General features: G+C 44.6%; 1 long non-coding RNA gene across 1 annotated transcript; it reads right to left on the bottom strand.

Annotated features, from left to right (window-relative positions):
• Positions 1-20: 20 nt before the first annotated feature.
• Positions 21-8,992, bottom strand: LOC138846290 (uncharacterized). The gene is made up of 3 exons (XR_011383755.1): positions 8,892-8,992; positions 8,197-8,277; positions 21-385 (listed from the first exon to the last, which is right to left on the bottom strand). It is a non-coding gene; the product is annotated as an uncharacterized lncRNA (long non-coding RNA).
• Positions 8,993-20,112: the final 11,120 nt, after the last annotated feature.

The raw sequence follows: 20,112 nt of genomic DNA, 5'->3' as shown, positions 1-20,112 counted from the left end.
AAAAAAAAAAAAAAAAAAAAAAAAAAAAAAAGAGATACAAAAAAATGCATAATAAACAAAAAGTATGCAAAAGAACTTTTTAGGTGAAAAGCCCTAATTAGAAGTGGAGCCAGTGTTTTGCCTAGCAATTAACACCCAGATTGGGATACCTACGTCTCAAATCAGATGCCTGGGTTTGATTCCCAGTTCCAGCTTCTAATTGCAACTTCCTGTTAATGCAGACCCTGGGAGGCAGTGGTGATGGCTCAATTGGTTGATTCTTTGCTGCCTACTTGGAGACGTGGACTGGTTTCTGGTTTCCAGCTTCAGCCTGGGCCTGGCCTAGCCTCGCCCGAGCCATTGCAGGTATTTGGGAAGTGAACTAGTGGACGGGAGCTGTCTGTGTCTTAAAAAAGAAAGATGTATAGAAGTGACCACACTGATAGGGAAGCCCTTTTTTGTGTAGGAAACACTAATCCTGTGTTCTCCATAATTCAAGGTGCTTGCCTTTCATCTTTAGAAATTTTAAACAAGCCATGACTTAATTCATTTAGTTGATGGAAAAAGAACCCACGTCAAAGCCATACTCTTGTCACGTTCTTCCACTGGTGTTCTCATTTCGCATCACACATCATCACATCACATCACATCACATCACACCACATCATCACGTCACATCACATCACATCACATCACATCACATCACATCACATCATCACGTCACATCACATCACACTGATCATCACATCACATCACGTCACATTGCATCACATCACATCACAGTCTTTGTTACGTTGCTTGTTGGCCTGTCAGTCTCCTGGCCTGTTAGCCCCTTGAGGGCAGGGAACATATGTTATTGTCTTTGTTATGCCTGTGTGTGGCATAGTGCCTGAAATTTACTGCATGGTTAATAAATATTTGTTGAGTAAAGAAATCACATTTTGTTTCCATACCAATACAATGAATAAATTCGTGTTGTGGGAAATTTCATTCCTAAATGCTGTAATAGATTTTTAAAGTTTTTAAAGCAAGCAAACAAAAACAAAAACAGGTAAAAAAAACTGCCTTTAGTTTAACTCTACTCAAAAACGTACTGTACTGTTACAGACTGTGAAAATAATAATTCTTACAGATGATATTGATTGGGCTGCCAAGCATCTGTGTTCAGCATTCAACACTGGATGTTCCCAGTAACCTCTGTGATAGGTATTGTACCCCAGTAGCCTATTGTGATATATATTGTGCTGAGTCACAGAGGCTGTGTAACTTGTTGTAGGTCACTGCACTTGTAAGAAGCAAAGCTGGAGCTGGAGCTCAGTCCTGCCCCAGACTGTGTCTAATATGTGTGCAGAAAAGGGTCCAAATATTTGTCACTTTAATCTGAAGCTTGAGATGACTAAATATAGAAGTACTTTGAAAATTTCATCAACCTTCTCAGGATAGCGCTCATGAAAATTAGTTTCTCTTTTTATTCCTTTTCCCTAATCTTATCCCACGATTAGATATTTAGCTCAGAGTCATTGAGACTAGAGATTTAAAAGCATGTTGTAGGTGACATCAGTGGAAACCTATGTAAACAGTGGAGTGAGAACATTTGAAAATGTATCCCTTCATAAAGGGAACAACAAAATGGTAAAAGTGGTCAGAATCAAGTTTTTGATAATTCTGGAAATGTAACCAAAGGCTTGCAGCCACCTGTGGGGCATTTACTCAAGAAAATTGGCTGACTTTCTCTAAGAATAGTGAGATTTGTGTGGGTTTTGTGTATTTAACTTGCCCTAGACAGTTCCTCCCTGGCAAGCTCAGTGGTAGCCTTAAAAATAGGCTTGGCAGCTTATGACAAGAGCCTCGGGTGATAACTGACGTCATAAATAAGAGTGTCAATTGTTAAATCAACAACAGGAGTCACTGTGCACTTACTCCCCATGTAGGATCTCTGTCCTTAATGTGTGGTACTATGTGAATTAATGGTATAACTAGTACTCAAACAATACTTTATACTTTGTGTTTCTGTGTGGGTGCGAACTGCTGAAATCTTTACTTAGTATATACTAAGTTGATCTTCTGTATATAAAGAGAATTGAGAATGAATCTTGATGAAGAATGGGATGAGAAAGGGAATGGGAGATGGGATGACTGCAGGTGGGAGGGAGGTTATGGGGGGAAAAAGCCACTATAATCCAGAAGTTGTACATTGGAAATGTATATTTATTAAATAAAAGTTGAAAAAAAGAAACATCTGCTTTAGGAATAGACTGATGTCTTAGCAACATTTGGGTTTAGGTTTTTGGATTGTGGATTAATTTTATTTTTGATTTGTTGCTTCTCAAAATTTTTTAAAATTATGAGATGTATTACTTGCATACTCAAAGTCATATGTAACCATGTGAATGTTGGATAATGTTTGAACTTTGTCTAAGTTATTTTGTCTACATTTGAACCAAATCAGGAATTATAATAAGAAAAGAGAAGTATGTGTAAAATGAGCAACAACAACAAAAAAACCTCAAACTCTCCAAAAAAAAATAGCCTGTATGCCCAGTATCAGAGAGAGTGAGGGAGAGGGATAGAGGGATAGAGGGACAGAGGGACAGAGGGAGGGAAGGAGGGAGGGAGGGGGAGAGAGAGAGAGAGAGAGAGAGAGAGAGAGAGAGAGAGAGAATGAAAATGAATGGAGATGAGGGCCGGCGCCGTGGCTCACTAGGCTAATCCTCCGCCTAGCGGCGCCGGCACACCGGGTTCTAGTCCCGGTCGGGGCGCCAGATTCTGTCCAGGTTGCCCCTCTTCCAGGCCAGCTCTCTGCTGTGGCCAGGGAGTGCAGTGGAGGATGGCCCAGGTGCTTGGGCCCTGCACCCCATGAGAGACCAGGAAAAGCACCTGGCTCCTGGCTCCTGCCACCGGATCAGCGCGGTGCACCGGCCGCAGTGCGCTGGCCGCGGCGGCCATTGGAGGGTGAACCAACGGCAAAGGAAGACCTTTCTCTCTGTCTCTCTCTCTCACTGTCCACTCTGCCTGTAAAAAAAAAAAAGAAAGAAAAAAAAAGAAAATGAATGGAGATGAGCATGCAGAATGAAGCTGAGCCTCTCCAAAGTGCATCCCAGTGAGCTGTCAGAATCTTGGGCCATCTTCCACTGCTTTCCCAGGCCATAGCAGAGAGCTGGATTGGAAGTGGAGCATCCAGGTCTCAAACCGGCACCTATATGGGATGCTGGCGCTTCAGGCCAGGGCTTTAATCTGCTGTGCCACAGCACCAGCCGTGTCTCTGACTTTCAAATAAATGAATAAATCTTAAAGAAAAAAGTAAAAGAACAAAAAAACCCTAAAGCCAATGAAGAGAATACTTTAAGAGAAGCATACGGTGCAGAGGAAGAATTACCTTAAGAGAAAAGAAGACCTCTTGCCACACAGATGAGAATATGGTGCAGATGAAAAGATTATGAGAAGAAAATTGTAATAGTTGCAGGAAGTGACAATGTGAAAACTTGTGAACCCTTACAAAACACCCCCAAAGGGCAGACCTGAGTTGTTCTCTTCATCTGTAAGGTTTATGCCTCTCTCTGAGTTTGGGGAGATGCTGTTTGGATTCCAGGACACACCACAGAGGGAGGACTGTGCCAGCAGTGTGCAAATGCAGGTGTATCCACAGCTTGCCTGAAGGAGGCTATGCCCATGGCTGACCTTCAGTGTACGACCACACCCAGCTCACCTACAGTGTCAACAGTGGGGCGAATATCTGAGGAGGGAGAAAGCCTGGACTCTCCTCCTAGTCACCCACAGTGCTTGTGAGTAACAGACGAGTGAGCATGTGGATGTGCTCTGTCTGGATAAGGGAGCCCCTCTCTACACTCTAGAGTCCTTCCACTACTAAACTATGAAACTTGTTTTGTGAGGACCAATGAAGTGACTAAAACAATTTTTAGAAAGAAGCCAATGAGTTAAGACTTAATGTACATGTGTGGGGAGCAACTCGGACTAGACTAAGTTACTGGAATTAAGACTTATTCTATGCATCTGCTCTCCCACAATATGGCGCTGGGAGAGGAGCAAACAGCTTCTACCCAGCTGCCTTTCACCAACTTGACAAGCTGCAGGAGCTGCTCCTGATTGGAGGAGAGCAGCGTACTCGGCGTGTGGGTAGCAGAGTTGGGATTGGTGGAAGAGGACTATAAAGGAGGAGAGAGACAACATGCACCAGGAACATCTATCTGAAGGAACACCTGTGCAGCCCCCGAGAGAGCCGGCCGGCGGTGTGCCGCTCCCCCGCAGAAGTGGGGAAAGCGGCAGGGGGAACCGCCCTTCCACGGAGGTGGAAGGGACGGTAGCCAACCCGGGAAGAACCAGCAGCAAACCTGGGGAGGGCCGAGCAGACGAAAGAACAATGCAGGGTCCTGTGTCGTTCCTCCACGAAGAGGGGGAGCGACATAATGGTGCCGTGACTCGGATAGGAAACCTAGGAGGGAAGAAGAGGGAAGAAACGGGAAGAAGTGGGAAAATACCGGAGAGAGAGACTAGCAAAGAACCTAGGGAAAAGCCGGATGGAAAAGGTGCCGGAAGAAGCTATTGAAAGCCTAGGCATAGACTCGGATACGGACTGTGGGAAAGAAGTTAGGATTTAAAGTGAAAGCAAGAAGAAACTTAGACTCAGATACGGACTGCAGGTTGAAAGCGAAAGTGAAACCTAGAAGAAACTTAGACTCGGATACGGACTGTGGGGAAAAGCCAGGAGAAATGAGAGGGGATTGTTGTTGGAAGAAAAGTTAGGAAACATACCGGGTAGAGAAAAATGTTAGGGAGGATGAAGCCGCGGGGGGGCAGGCTGAAGCGGAGACGTAAGCTAGCTTGGAATTCTTCAAGTCAGCCCGGGGAGCAAAAGGCGAAAATCTGGAACCAGAGGCAGAGACGTGGGCCGCCAGGTTGGAATCCGTCAGATTAGCCCGGGGAGCAAAAGACGGGAAGCCAAACTGGGGGGCGCAGACGTGAGCTAGGTTGAATTCACCAGGTTAGCCCGGGGAACTTGGACTGAATGCCGGTGGCGGAAACGTGAGCTGGGCTGTGTGACTCGCGGAAGCCGCCACGCGCAGAGAGAGCGCGCGGGGCACAAACGGGGAGAGCGCACGGGGTGCGAATAGAAGCCGGTAAGCTGCGCAGAGCCGGGAAGCCACCGCAGGGCGGGCCCCGGGAAGCCGTGCAGAGCCGGGAAGCCGCCGCGGGGGAGGCGCCGAGAAGCAGCCTCGGGGCGGGCGCCGGGAAACCGCGGGGATAAGAGAAACAAGTTTAGAAGTAAAATGAGAGAAATAGGAATGCTGGCAGATAGAAGTAAAATAGGAGAAATAGGAATGCCCGGAGGTAGAGAAATAGAGAAAAATAAGGCCTCCCCACAACACGGCAATGAGAGAGCTTGGATTCGGTCTGCCTGATTAGTAAGACGATAAGCACCTGCAGGCAGCTAGCAGCTTATGCGCTGCAGGTCACCGAAGACAGGCACGAATTAACATCAATAAGTCTCCCCACAATACGGCAATGAGAAGGCTTGGATTCGGTTTGCCTGATTGGTAGGGCTTGTAAGCACCTGCAGGCAGTTCTAGCAGAGCAGAGCATGCGCTGCAGGGCACCGAACACAGGCACGCATCAGCGCCTAAAAACCTCCTCACAACATGGCGAAGAGAGGACCCGGATTCAGTTTGCCTGATTGGTAGGGCTTGTAAGCACCTGTGGGCAACTCTAGCAAGCAGAGCAGTGTGTGTGCTGCGGGGCACCAAAGACAGGCGCGTATCAACGCCAAAAATAAAAAGAAAGGGGGATCTGTGGGGAGCAACTGGGAGCAACTCGGACTAGACTAAGTTACTGGAATTAAGACTTATTCTATGCATCTGCTCTCCCACAATATGGCGCTGGGAGAGGAGCAAACAGCTTCTACTCAGCTGCCTTTCACCAACTTGACAAGCTGCAGGAGCTGCTCCTGATTGGAGGAGAGCAGCGTACTCGGCGTGTGGGTAGCAGAGTTGGGATTGGTGGAAGAGGACTATAAAGGAGGAGAGAGACAACATGCACCAGGAACATCTATCTGAAGGAACACCTGTGCAGCCCCCGAGAGAGCCAGCCGGCGGTGTGCCGCTCCCCCGCAGAAGTGGGGAAAGCGGCAGGGGGAACCGCCCTTCCACGGAGGTGGAAGGGACGGTAGCCAACCTGGGAAGAACCAGCAGCAAACCTGGGGAGGGCCGAGCAGACGAAAGAACAACGCAGGGTCCTGTGTCGTTCCTCCACGAAGAGGGGGAGCGACATAAATGAATGAAGCAGAAGAAATAAAGTATACTTAATGTTTAGAATTATCAATTACTGCTGATTTTCCATAATATATTTCATTTCTGATTTCACTGAAAGATTTGATGAGTATTACTATTCAAAGAATGTTATGTCACTGGTAAGCTCTTGGCATGTCTTTGAGGTAGATTTCATATTCACAATAGATTGATCCTACCACACTGCTGTTTTACACAGAGACTTCATTCAGAAGAATGTTTACTGGGCTGCATGTAGTACATGCAAAGTAAGGGTGAATGCAGATTTTGCTGAGCATGAGCCTAACCTAATTTGGGGAATCCCTTATAATGAAACATGCAGAATTATGAATATAAAAATTGCTCCAGCCCCTCCCAGGACCTTGGAAGGGGCACGTGCAAGCGTAAAGCCTTGAAGCTTAGGCTCCAGTTCATGATGAATCCAGCTCAGCTGGCACTCTTTTCTGGACTCTGTAATGCAGTGAACAGCATTGTTTTCACTTTAAAAACCCTCATCTTTGGTCATAAGATCACTGGTGTCTTCCTGGGGCAACGGGGATAGCAAAAGTTTCCTTGAAGCAGATTTGTCTAATAAAAGAATATGTCCCCAAATAAAGGAGACCCGCTCCCAACACACACTTGGTGTATTACAGCCATTGTGCCAATTTTTGAAGCAACCATGAGTTAGATATGTTCAGATCGCATGATAAGAGGATTAGTTTCCAATACCAGCTAGCTCTGGTTTTTGCATCACCATGAAGCAAATGCTTTTTCTCTTTGGCTTAAGATGGACACAGAAACTTGAGATAAATGAACTGGTGCCTCATGCACTGTACGCCATCCCTAGCTCTGCTCCTACTTTTTCAGCTCAACTCTCTGGCCTTGCTGCACAGATGCTAGCATGGCTGTCACTCATTTTCCCATCAATGTCCAACTTCCCCCTGCTGGCATGAAAGTCTCTGGAGACAAAGCTTCTGTCCTGTTCCAGTTTGTACCCCCAGCACTTAATACAGCACCTGGCACTCGGTGGGCCTGGCACTCAGTGAATGTTCTTAAATGAATTCATTACTTTTCATCCACTGTGATTCCACAGATTTTCTCCCTGTGTTGTCTACAGAAAGCTGTACTGGAACTCGGCCCCTTAGGAGGGAATCTAATGGAATGATATATGTTGAGGCCATTTTTACTGATGCTACCAAAACCACTTGGTGTTGGGGCTCCAGGAACCAGCTCCCGGTGTGTGGGTGAAGTAAAAACAGACTCTCAGTGTTCTTCCTCAAGATCTGCAGGCACTGTTGGTCCATCCCCAACACATCCTAAAACCTTCCCTCATAACCAGAATGAATTGTGTTTGGCTGGGATTCTGAACCACAGAACAGGTGGATAGTCTTTCAACATCAGGTTTAGTGGAGAATCTGTATCTTGAATCTAATATTCCCTTGGGCCATTGAACATCACAGAATTGTTGAGTTGAAAGTGAATAAAACTCACTTTCTGTTGCAGTTTAGTCAGGACAAAATATGTGGGATTAGGCTAGAGCAGTGTATTTTCTTATTTTTTTAACACTACAGTTTAACATATATGCCACTTCTTCCTATTTCAAAAGTTATTAGTATCCACAGATAATTTATAAATTGAGAGCTAAATACATTTTGGAAAAAGCTTATGATCTGGGTGGGTGATGGGGAGAGATGTGCCCTTTGGCTGGGTCCCAGGAATTATTTTTGCATTAGGATTTAAAAGCAGGTAACCCTGAGAAAGCACCAGAACCTTTTTCTCCCAGAGTACTTTGTGTTAGATTTTTGGAAAAAAAAAATGGAAATGAAGACCTTCTTTGCAGAGTTTATATACAGGGCTTAATACCCAGATAAGCATAACTATATACCATTTTTATACACAAATGGTTTTTAAATATGTATTCATCATCTATTGCACTTACACATTGTGCAAAAACTGCATTCCATGCCACGCCTGAAATGTCCCAAAGCTCAGTTCTGTCAGTAAATTGCAACCAAGATTTCTACAAAAAAAGACACGAGTGAAAGAGAATGAAGAAGAAAAAAAGAAATATTTTCAGAATACTCTTCTTTCAGGAGTGATTCTAATTTTTATAGATGAAACAATACTTCCACATTTTATCTACACACTAAAGAATTTACTGGTACTGGAAGATTTGGTTTCTGAATTATACTTGCACATTTACATTAAATTTCATCATATTATTTTCATATTACATGACATACTTGTACTGTGTGATCTTTACTTCTCTGGAACAGAGTTTCACAACTTGAATGCTATTGACATTTTGGACTCGATAATGCTTTTCTTGTGGAGGTTTGTCCTGTACATAGTAAGTGGCTTAACAGCAGGCTGGGCTTAGCTCACGCAGTGTCAGCAGCACGTGCAGGGCTGCAAGCTGTTACCTGAATGCAAAATCATGTTGGCTGAGAAGCCCTGCTCTGTGGGATTCACTCTGACTTTTGTACCTGATAGTATTTTTGCTAGAGAGGAAAAGGACCTGTTACAGAATTTTAGCAACCTTCTACTACAAATGTAAAGTAGAATCTTAACCCTATTTCAAGGTGAACAGTGAAGATTTATTAAAATTCCAAATGTGATGAAATTGTAACTTACATAGACTGCAAAAAAGGGAGTGACTCAAATGCACGTCTTTCGATAAACTCTATTTTATTGCAGGATAAATCTCTAGGAAAAGGAAAACATTGCCTTGGTTAGCTATTACCTATATAGTCAGTGGGGATAATAAAATTTGCATTTGATAATGTTGGATATGCAGTTTTTACCTAAACTGTAAAGCTTTGGACTTGTATTTGACCCTCTGGAGATACTACCCCTTCTTACAACCTCTCCTAATAGTCTCACTGTTAGAACCTTCATCAATGACATACACAACTATAGATCTTGATAGATTGTGGTGGTAAACTTTCCTGAGTGCAGAATTGATTAGATGAACTTTCATAGTCTTCATCCATTTGAAACAAGGAGCAAAGCTGTCATCTCCATTTTTAATGTCTAATATTCCAAAGAATTCTCACATTTTCACATCTTTCCTGGTTTAGTCCTAGTTTTCTAACTTCATTCAATACCAGAAAAAAAGATGCCCTTTTGAATCATTTGAAATGAAATTGGTTCTCTAATTAATTCATTATTTTGAACTGATTCAGAATTACACTTTCTGTCATACTAAAGGAAATTTATTTGTTGCTTGTTGCTTGATAGTCCATGAAAGCCATGATAGAACCGTCAGAAAACAGCATGACACTGGATTCCCACTTGAAAACACTCTTGGTGGTAGAGGACTCTTACTTCCACTGATTACAATTTGACCCTCACTTTTCACCTGCAACTCATCTGTTGGTGGCTCCATCTCTAGAATCTCCTTCTCTCACCTGTCCCACGCGCAGTCACCAGTGGGACTTGCCCTAAGTGACTCTCCGAGGCCAATATCACTAGGTGCTTACAGATGAGGCAGATTCTCAGCCCTGTTCTAGACCGACTCAGGCAGTTACTGTGGGGGTAGGGTTCAGAGCCCCAGGTAACTGTGGTGCAAGCTCAAGTCTGTTTTAGAGCACTGCTGTGACAGCATGGTTCCCCGTGGTGACTCTTGCTCAGCATTCAAAGGCCTGGAAGACCTGGCTTCACCCTCCAGCTTTCCCTGCATCTCTGTGCCTCAGAAGCTTCCATGTTTTCCCTTTCTCCCACGATATTCTCTCCAAGACGTCTGATGATGCCCACTGCCCCCTTGGAAGTCCTGTTCAACTGGCATTGCTCCCTGGTTCCATCGTCCCTGACCCAGCCCAAAGTCTTCTCCCTCGTCTGGACTCTATATCCATTTCTTTTGATATCGTTACTTGTGCCTTCCATTTCCCCAGAGCATAAACTTCTTGAAAGCATGGATTCGGCCTTGCTCATCTACATTGCCCACTATGTTTAAAACTGACTCATGGAAATAGACTCAGGTGTTTATTAAATGAAGGAATGGTTGAGTAGGTAGAAGAAGGAAAAGTGAATTTTTAAAAAGCAGTGTGGTTTTATTATTCCCTGGTCCCTCTGCAGCACTCTGTCAGCTACATAGTGCTTATTGGGTATTGGTTTGAGCTTGTGTATTTGTTTCCCCTGCAAGATTGTGAGCTCTTGGGAAGGTGGGATCCTGTCTTACTCATTTATGTGTCTCCAGTACTAGGCAAAGTGTTTGGCTTTCTCTTTCAGCTTTAGACAATTGATTGGCATTTTGAAAATGAAGTGAATACATATGCTAGCATAAACTAATTAGGCTACAAAGGATTTTCCAGCAGAAACAATGAAGGGCCTATTCTACCAGCAGTAGTCTCATTTGTTTTTCTCCAAACCATGTTTGCAAGGTTCCGGAGCCCAGATGGGAAAGGTGCTCAAGAGGAACCATGCAGATGTGGTTGTCCCCGTATGGCCTAGAAGTTCTGATCATCATTCAAAGGAGTGTTGTATCACATGCTATGTTCCTTAAGCCTTGTACTTTTGAGACAAGAATCTATTTGCTGAAGAGGCCCAGTAATTAGCCTAATAAGGATTAATGATGTACACTTCCCAATACTATGTAGCTATTGTTTTAATTATCTATTTCCAACATGGGTATAATAGTTCCTTAATGGAAATCATTAATGCCAAATCTGTTCTCTTGGTAGCTTAGTATTCTTGATAATATTGTTTATATAATTTACCTGTTTAGCAAGTCACTTAATGGCTAAAGGTTAACTTATTCAAGATTAGATCATCTAACAACTTTCAGTTGATGGCATTCAAATTAATGTTGTTGGTTTATGTTTTCTTCCCTTTGTTGTATTAAACCAACTTGTTCAAACCTTGTTTGTAAAGGCCAGATGATAAATGTTTGAGACTTGGTCGGCCACATATTGTCTCTGTTGTATTTTCTTGTTTCTTTGTTTCTCTTTACAGTCCTTTATAAATATAAAACTCATTCTTAACTTAGGACCTGTATGAAGACAGACCTTGGATCCAATTTCATCCATTGCTTGTAAATTAAATACAAATATAATCCGCGGCTCACTAGGCTAATCCTCCGCCTTGCGGCGCCGGCACACCGGGTTCTAGTCCTGGCCTGGGCGCCGGATTCTGTCCTGGTTGCCCCTCCTCCAGGCCATCTCTGCTGTGGCCAGGGAGTGCAGTGGAGGATGGCCCAGGTACTTGAGCCCTGCACCCCATGGGAGACCAGGAGAAGCACCTGGCTCCTGCCATCGGATCAGCGCGGTGCTCCGGCCGCAGCGCACTGGCCGCGGCGGCCATTGGAGGGTGAACCAATGGCAAAGGAAGACCTTGCTCTCTGTCTCTCTCTCTCTCTCTCACTGTCCACTCTGCCTGTCAAAAAAAAAAAAAACACAAAGCACATAGTAGGTATTCCATGTTAGAGATATGAGACCCTACAGTGTAGACTTCCAGAAGAAACCTTGGAGATTATCCAGCTGGGACCCATATTTGTTTTCTAGATAATGTAACTAAAATCTCATAAATAAGTATGATTAACTGACTTACAAGTGTTGGAGGGACAGCAGGCCTTCAAATGAGTCCTTATGTAATTCAGTCAAGTCATTTTCACTGAGGATTCTGGAAAATGAAAGAGGTACTTCTGAATCAAAATGACAACTGCAGCTGTTTGCTTCATAGGACTAACTCTGTATGTAGAGGAAACTTTGGTAATGGTGCTGTTTAAATACCCAGATTCTAATTTACTTCTAGGGTGGCAATGTCTGTTGTATTTTAATTTAAACCATTTTTCCCACTCTCCCTTTTTTGTCCATCTCTATACACCTATCCGTCCTTCCCACCAAATCATAAATGTAATGTCTGCTCTGTAGGTCACAATGTCCCTGTTAGAACCTAACACTGGGAGGCACCAAGATTGGCAGAACTGCCATTTCCTTCTGTTTTTTCCCCAAGCCCTACTACCGAAGCCCCATGTTTGAGGCATGCCGGGGCTACAAGTTAAGGTTGACCAGGGAGGCAGTAATGATGGCTGAGTATTTAAATCCCTGCCATCTATGTAGGAGAACAAGACTGAGTTTGAGGTTCCTGAGTTTGACTGACCCAGTCTCACCACTACAGGCATCTGGGGAGTGAACAGTGTATGATAGCATGCTGCCTTTGCCTCTCAAATAAGAAAAAATTAAATTTTCTTCCCCTTCCCTTTATCCCTTAGCCTTTCCAACTCCCGTCTTCACTCTTCAGAGGAAACTAGTGTTATTTACTTTTGTGTCAGATGACTCTGATTTTTCCTTTTTCCAAAGATTTATTTATTTATTTGAAAGTCAGAGTTACACACAGAGAGAAGGAGAGGGGAGAAGGGAGAGGGGAGAGGGGAGAGGAAGGTCTTCCATCCGCTGGTTCACTCCCCAATTGGCCACAAAGGCTGGAGCTGTGCTAATGAGGAGCCAGGAGCTTCCTCCAGGTCTTCCCATGTGGGTGCAGGGGCCCAAGGACTTGGGCCATCTTCCACTGCTTTCCCAGGCCATAGCAAAGAGCTGGATCGGAAGTGGAGCAGCTGAGACTCGAACCGGCACCCATATGGGATGCTGGCACTGTGGGTGGTGGCTTTACCTGCTATGCCACAGTGCCAGCCCTGACTTTGATTTTTCTTACAAGTTTGGGACATCTTTAAATGAAGCATAACCAAAATATATACAAACTGTGTGTATTGCATTTAAGAAACATCATAAATTAAAAGTCACAACTGCCTGATTCTAGCATTTTCCCATCAGAAATGAGATAGTAGGCTAAGGGGAAACTTTTATCTTTTTTAAAAAAGATTTTATTTATTTGTTTCAGAGTTATAATTACAGATGGAGAGAAGGAGAGACAGAAAGGTCTTCTCTCCACTGGTTCACTCCCCAAATGGCTGCAATGGCTGTAGCTGGGCCAATTGGAAGCCAGGAGCCAGGATCCATGAGCCTCTTTGGGGTCTCCTACATGGGTGCACAGACCTAAGTGCTTGGGCCATCCTCTACTGCATTCTCAGGCCATAGCAGAGAGTTGGATTTAAAGTGGAGCAGCTGGGACTAGAACTGGTGCCCGTACAGGATACCAGCGCCGCAAGTAGCAGCTTAGCCCACTGCACTACTGCAGCACTGCACAGGCCCTGGGAAAATTTATCTTAAAGTGATCATAACCCTTCTCCTTTGTCTGTTATATGTCTTGTTTGTATTCAGAAATAATTTATGATGTCTGTACAAGTTGTCCCAGTGATATAACACGCAAACTGTCGTGAAAAATGTCAATTAATTCCTTTTTTTTATTATGTTACACTCAGCACTTCAAAATTTCTAGTTCACTGGCCTAGGTGACATGATAGATTTTTATTTTTAGTTAATTACTTTGAATGTTAAGTATTTTCCCCCAAAATTGGGAGTCTAAACTGATTCCTTTCAAAAATCAGTAAGGAAAAGATAATTCAACAAATGGACAGTGGACAAAACCTCAACGAAACATAGATGTTCAATAAGTATATAAAGACATTTAAATTTATGAGTAATCAGAGAAATCCAGATTCAGCTGGGAACCCTTTTATTTGCCAGTCACATTAGCAAAAAGACAAAGAGCATCCCGAGGTGAAAAGGTGAAGGGAAGAGTCAGTGTTGGGGCATAGCAGGCTAAGCCGTCACTTGAGAAGCGTAAATTCCATATTGGAGAGCCTGGTTAAAGTCTTGGGCCCTCTGCTTCTGAGCCAGATGCCTGCTAGTGCACCTAGGAGGCAGCAGATGATGGCCCAAGTGCTTGATTCCTCGTCATCCCTGTGGGAGACCCAGAATCAAGTATTAGATCTTAGCTTTGGCCTGGCCCAGCCATGGCTGTTTTGGGCATTTGGGGAATAAAGCAGTGGATGGAAGATTCTCTCTTTCTCTCACTCTCTCATTTGCTCTCGCTCCATCTCCCCCTCCCCCCACTCCCATAGTTCAAGTAAACAAATACATCTTTTTAAAAAGGATGAAGGGAAATGAATGTTCTTATATTCTGTTAGCTGGAGTGTAAGTAAGTGTGCACAGCTTTTCTGAGGGCAATTAAAATTTCCTATTTCCGTAGTCTTCATCCATTTTCATTCTTTTTTTTTTTTTGAGATTTATTTATTTATTTGAAAGTCAAGTTACACACAGAGAGAAGGAGAGGCAGAGAGAGAGAGAGAGAGGCAGAGAGAGAGAGAGAGGTCTTCAATCCACTGGCTCACTCCCCAGTTGGCCACAATGGCCAGAGCTGTGCTGATCCGAAGCCAGGAGCCAGGAGCCAGGAGCTTCTTCAAGGTCTCCCACATGGGTGCGGGGTCCCAAGCACTTGGGCCATCTTCCACTGCTTTCCCAGGCCATATCAGAGATCTGGATCAGAAGTGGAGCAGCCAGGACTCAAACCAGCGCCCATATGGGATGCTGGCATGGCTGGTGGAGGCTTTTCCCACTATGCCACAATGCTAGCTGCCCCATTTTCTTTCTAGACTTCTATTTTGCAAAATGCTTGTCCATGTTCACAAGTGTGCACAAGGATTTTCCTTGCAGCAATACATGAGAAGTGGACATAATCGAAAATCCATCAATAGAGGGATTATTAAGTAAACTGTGAAATGGCCATCCATACTATAGAATATCATGCAGGAGTTAAATGAATAGGGTAACTGACTGAGTACTAGGAGGGAAAGAAATCCAGAAGAAACCATGAAGTGAAAGAACCAAGTTGCAGGATGTTACTATTTAGGTTAAAAAAAGAAAGAAACCACACAACACAACTATTATGCTCTATGTAAATATGTTTGTAGGTAATTTTTTGGAAGGATATATGCCAAACTCAGAGCAGTAATTATTACCTCATAGGTAGGGAGTTAGGACACAATGAAGGTCTTCACTATCCCTATCACTTTTTATCTACTAAGAATGTAATGGTATTACTGATAAAATGCAAATAAATAGAAGTAGTTTCTTATTTCAAATTCTGTGCCTTGTTAAAACAACCATAGAATTATAATCAACAGATGTTGATTGTGACATGGAGAGGGAATACTTTTTCTGACATACTGACCTCAAAATAGTAGAACAAGAAAGCTCTTACAATGCAGTTAGTTTTGTGTATTCATGTTTGGGAGCGTGTACTCACAGTGTCTCAGCCCAGCGGTATGCTTTCCATACATTTTCATCAATGAAAGAAATCGAGTTTCCTTGGAAATTTCTGTAAAGGAACACAGTTCACATCCTTGAATGGGTTGGAAAAGAATGAACAGAATGAGGAAAAAAATCATGGCACCCTCATGGGGGAGTATTGAAATACAGAAATATTATCAGCTTTCTAATAAATACCAGTGCTTTTATGTTCCGTAGCTCTCTGCTTCCCAGTTTGCTCACTCAATAAATAATGAGGGGCCACTGACATAAACAATGAAGCATCCTCTCAGAAGCTTAACTTCGTCTCTGTCCAGTCTCTTTGACAGTAAAGACAGTCAATCACTTTGAATATTAAGTATTTTCACCAAAATAACTCAGGTGTCTACACTGACTTCTATAAATCAGTGAGAAAAGGATAAATTATTCAAGAAAAAATGGGCAAAATGTATTGTCACCAATAAGAATAATGAAAACCTATGCAGGTATACTAGTGCTTTGGCCAAGCGCCCTCTGCTGAAATCTTTCCAAGTACTGAATGGATACAGACAATTTAAAATCAGAGGGACTAATGTGCTGATGTGGAAAGCCTTTTGGAATACAGCATAGGGTAAAAGTGCCGATCACTGAGCCAGGAGCCAAGCATTACCTCCATAGGAAAAAAAAAAAAGAGAGGAGGTTGGAAGGAAAGACGCACACCTGGGTTACAGGTAATAGAGTGAGGACCAGGGGATGATGAGGGTGTGTGGGGGTTCATACTTTCACATTTTATCCTACATTCTGTGCACTTTTTAAAAAGTGGAAAGGTGCTCATAATCGATACTTGTTTACAAGAAGCTGTTAAATGACTTATATTTAGCTTCAACTTTGAATTGCTGTGAGTGCTTAGCTTTAACTCTGTCCTCACTCCTCAGCAACAATGAACCTATTTGTTTTAGGTACACATTTTCCTGGAAGCAGGAGCAGCAATAAAACAGATACCTGTATGCTCACCTGCCTGGTGGATATGTCCTCTCGGGTTACTTTATGCTCATCAATAAAAAGTGCCTAACACTGAACACATCTCCCACTAACGGGCTCTTCTTTCTGACTGCTGTGCTTCTGCCTTATAGACCACCATCATTCTCGCTGTCATCCAGGGAAAGACTGTGGAGTCACGCATTTTTATTTTCTGTTACAATCCATCACACAATTCTTTAAGCCAGCTTTACAGATGAGGATATTGAATCCAAGCTAAATAACTTGTCCAAAGTCACAAAGCTAATCACTGGGAGACCTGTGTTCAAAGCCAGGCAACCTGGCTCCAGAATCTATCCTTAAATCTGTTGTATCATCTCTAATAAGTCGGGATGAGGGCTGTGTTGAAGAGTGGGATTAAAGCAATGAGGTAATAACATGGTGAATGTCAATAAATAATGAATCAGGAAAAGCAGTAAGGGCAATCACATGAGACTGTAGAAGAGACAGAAGAGAATAAGAGAAGGAGGATCAGGAAAGCTCACAAGCAAAGTGGCCACTTGGGGGTGAACCAACGGAAAAAGGAAGACCTTTCTCTCTGTCTCTCACTGTCCTACTCTGTCTGCCAAAACACACACATACACACACACACAGTCAACATAAGGTGGGGACTTGAGGAGGGCTCAGAAGATCTTGGGTAAAAGCTGCTGAGACAGGCAGGCTGTAGGGAACCATGAGGAAGGGAGATTCTTACAATATGCTGAAGGTGCCATTGTAGCTGTTGGGCTCTGGTACAGGAACTCTGTGAAGCTTCTGCACTGGGCTGAGGCCAGTGCACGAAAGTGTCTCATCTTTGCAGGTGCAGAGCTCACAGACATTTATGGTGGCAGCCGCATTCAGGGGTTGATCTGTGACTTCAGTTAGGGTTGAGTGCTGAGTCTGAACCTGGCCTGGATGTAGATCTGTAGTCTTCTTCAGGGATGGAGAATGGCCAGCTTTTGCAGTGGGTACCAGAGTTATGGTTAGCTCCATCTTGGAAGGCTGAGCTATGACACTGGGTGATGTTGGGTGCTGAGCTTGATGCTGACCTGCTGTTGGAACTGTCATCTCATTGTCCCCTGGGGACTGAGTTATGAGCTCCTTTAGTGGCTCTGTAGACTGAGTTAGGGTCATTTGCATGGTAGTAGAAGGTGTAGCCTCTGTAGTACGTTGTGGAGTTTGGGTAATTTCCAGGTCCAGAGGCTTGACTGTGACTTGAGGCAGGTTTGTATACTGAGTCTGAATCTGGACTGGAGGTGAAAATGTCACCTCAGGGTACATTGGATAAGGAGGAGGAGATATAGACTTGAAGGCTGTAGAATGTTCATCCTGTGTAGTGGGTACCTGAGTTATGGTTGACTCTAACTTCGAAGGTTCAGCTGTGCCACTGGGTGACATTGGATGCGGAGTTTGATCTTGACTTGGTTTTGGAACTACCATCTCATAATAAACTGGAGGCTGATAGACCACTTCATTATGTGGCCCTGGAGGCTGCCCTGAAGTCTCCTGCATGGTTGGGAGTGGTTCACCCTCCACAATGGATTCTGGAGTTAGGGTAAGTTCTACATCAAAAGGTTGAACTGTGACTTCTGTCAGGGTTGGATGCTGAGCCTGAACCTGGTCTGGTTGTGAAAGTACCTCCTCATGGAGCACGGGAGGTACTTTAGTCTTCTTCAGGGCTGTAGAATGTTCAGCCTTCCTGGTACGCTTTGCATTTATGGTAAGCACTGTGTCCAAAGGCTGAACTGTGATGTGAGGCAATGTTGGATATTGAGCTTGATTATGACCCAGTGTTGGAACTGTCACCTCTTGATGTATTGGAGATTGGGTTACACCCTCCATGGGAGGTTGACTGGAGGTCTCCTGCATGTCTGTAGAGGGTTCAGTCACCATACTGCTGGTTTCTGGAGTTATGGTAAGTCCCAGGTCCAGATGTTGAGTTGTGACTGGAGTCAGGTTTGGAGATGGAGCTGTAGTCTTGCTCAGGTCTGCAGGATGCTCAGCCTCTGTAGTAGGTTCTGTAGTAATGGTAAGTGCCAGGTCTAAAGGTTGATTTGTGACACTGGGTGATAGTGGAGGTTGATTTTGACCCTCATGATGCACTGGTGGCTGAGCTACAGATTCTTTAGGTGGAGTCTCCTGCACATTTGTGGCAAGTTCAGCCTCTGTAATGGGCTGTGGAGTTATTGTAAGTGCCAGATCAAAAGGTTGAAATGTGATGCGGGGTGATTTTGGAAACGGAGCTTGATCCTGAGCTGGTGTTGGAACTGTCACCCCCTGATATCCTGGGGGTTGAGCTATACCTTCCTTAGATGGCCCTGGAAGCTGAACTGGGGCCTCCTGCATGATTGGAGAAAGTCCGCCTTCCATTCCAGGTTGTGTAGTTATGGTGAGTTCCACATCCAAAGGTTGACCTGTGACTTTGGTCAGGTTTGGTTGCTGAGTTTGAAGCTCCTGCTGGGTTACAGATGATTGAGTGTCAGGGAAGTCTTGTGGCTTGGCTGGGGCTACATTTTGCACTGGAGCTTGTTCTGCATTCTTGAGGGGCTCTAGAGGCTCAGCTGGAGAAAGTTCCATCTTTTCAGGCAGTGCTGGAGGCTTGGCAAGAGGAGGCCCAAGCTGGGTTGGAGAAAATTCAACTTGCTTGGTGGGAACTGTAGGCTGGGCAGGTCCTTCCTGCTGACTCCAGTAAGGATAAACTTCTGGAGTGGGCTTTAGGGTTCTGGTAAGGTCAATATCCACATGTTTTGGTTTGGTTTTAGACATCCTTAAATGCTGAGTTCTGAGTATTTCTTCTGGAATATGAGGTGAAAATGTCATATTCATTGGAATAGCATCACTCATCTCTGGGAAGATATCTGAAGGCTGGTTTGTGTTTCCCTGTTGGAGTGGTAATTGGTAAGCACTCACGGGGCGCTCTAGAGGTGGAACGGAAATCCCCTGCTGGCTTGGTGAAGGTTCCTTCAGTTGTTCAGGCTGAGCTGGGACCCCTGGAAGTGGGGAGTGCTCATCCTCTTCTGGGGGCTTTGGCTGCTGAGCTGTGTCTGCCTCCTGGTCTTTCAAAGGCTCATGCTCCGTAGGGAACACTGAGGCGTGAGCTTGGGCTTCCTGATGGATTGGAGAAGGTGCAGCCTCTTCGGGGGCCTGTAAAATTTCAGCTGTTTCCTCCTGCTGGGTCATAGAGGGTTTCTCATCCTGCATAACTTCTGGAGATTGAATTGGCAGTGGTTCAACCTCTTCAAGAGGCGTTGGAGGCAGAGCTGGGACTGAGGCCTGAGTTGTTGTGACCTCGTGGCTGACTGGAAATGTTTCCACTTCTGCAGGGTTTTTTTTTTTTTTTTTGACAGGCAGAGTGGACAGTGAGAGAGAGAGACAGAGAGAAAGGTCTTCCTTTGCCGTTGGTTCACCCTCCAATGGCCGCCGCGGCCGGCGCGCTGCGGCCGGCGCACCACACTGATCCGATGGCAGGAGCCAGGAGCCAGGTGCTTTTCCTGGTCTCCCATGGGGTGCAGGGCCCAAGCACCTGGGCCATCCTCCACTGCACTCCCTGGCCACAGCAGAGAGCTGGCCTGGAAGAGGGGCAACCGGGACAGAATCCGGTGCCCCAACCGGGACTAGAACCCGGTGTGCCGGTGCTGCAAGGCGGAGGATTAGCCTAGTGAGCCGCGGTGCCGGCCGTGCTGCAGGTTTTGGTGTTAGGGTCAGCTGCAGGT

The sequence above is a fragment of the Oryctolagus cuniculus genome, chromosome 17, assembly GCF_964237555.1.
Source record: "Oryctolagus cuniculus chromosome 17, mOryCun1.1, whole genome shotgun sequence".
NCBI classification, from domain to species: Eukaryota; Metazoa; Chordata; class Mammalia; order Lagomorpha; family Leporidae; genus Oryctolagus; species Oryctolagus cuniculus.
Note: the sequence above shows the minus strand (reverse complement) of the source record. Positions and strands in the feature narration are given on the sequence as shown.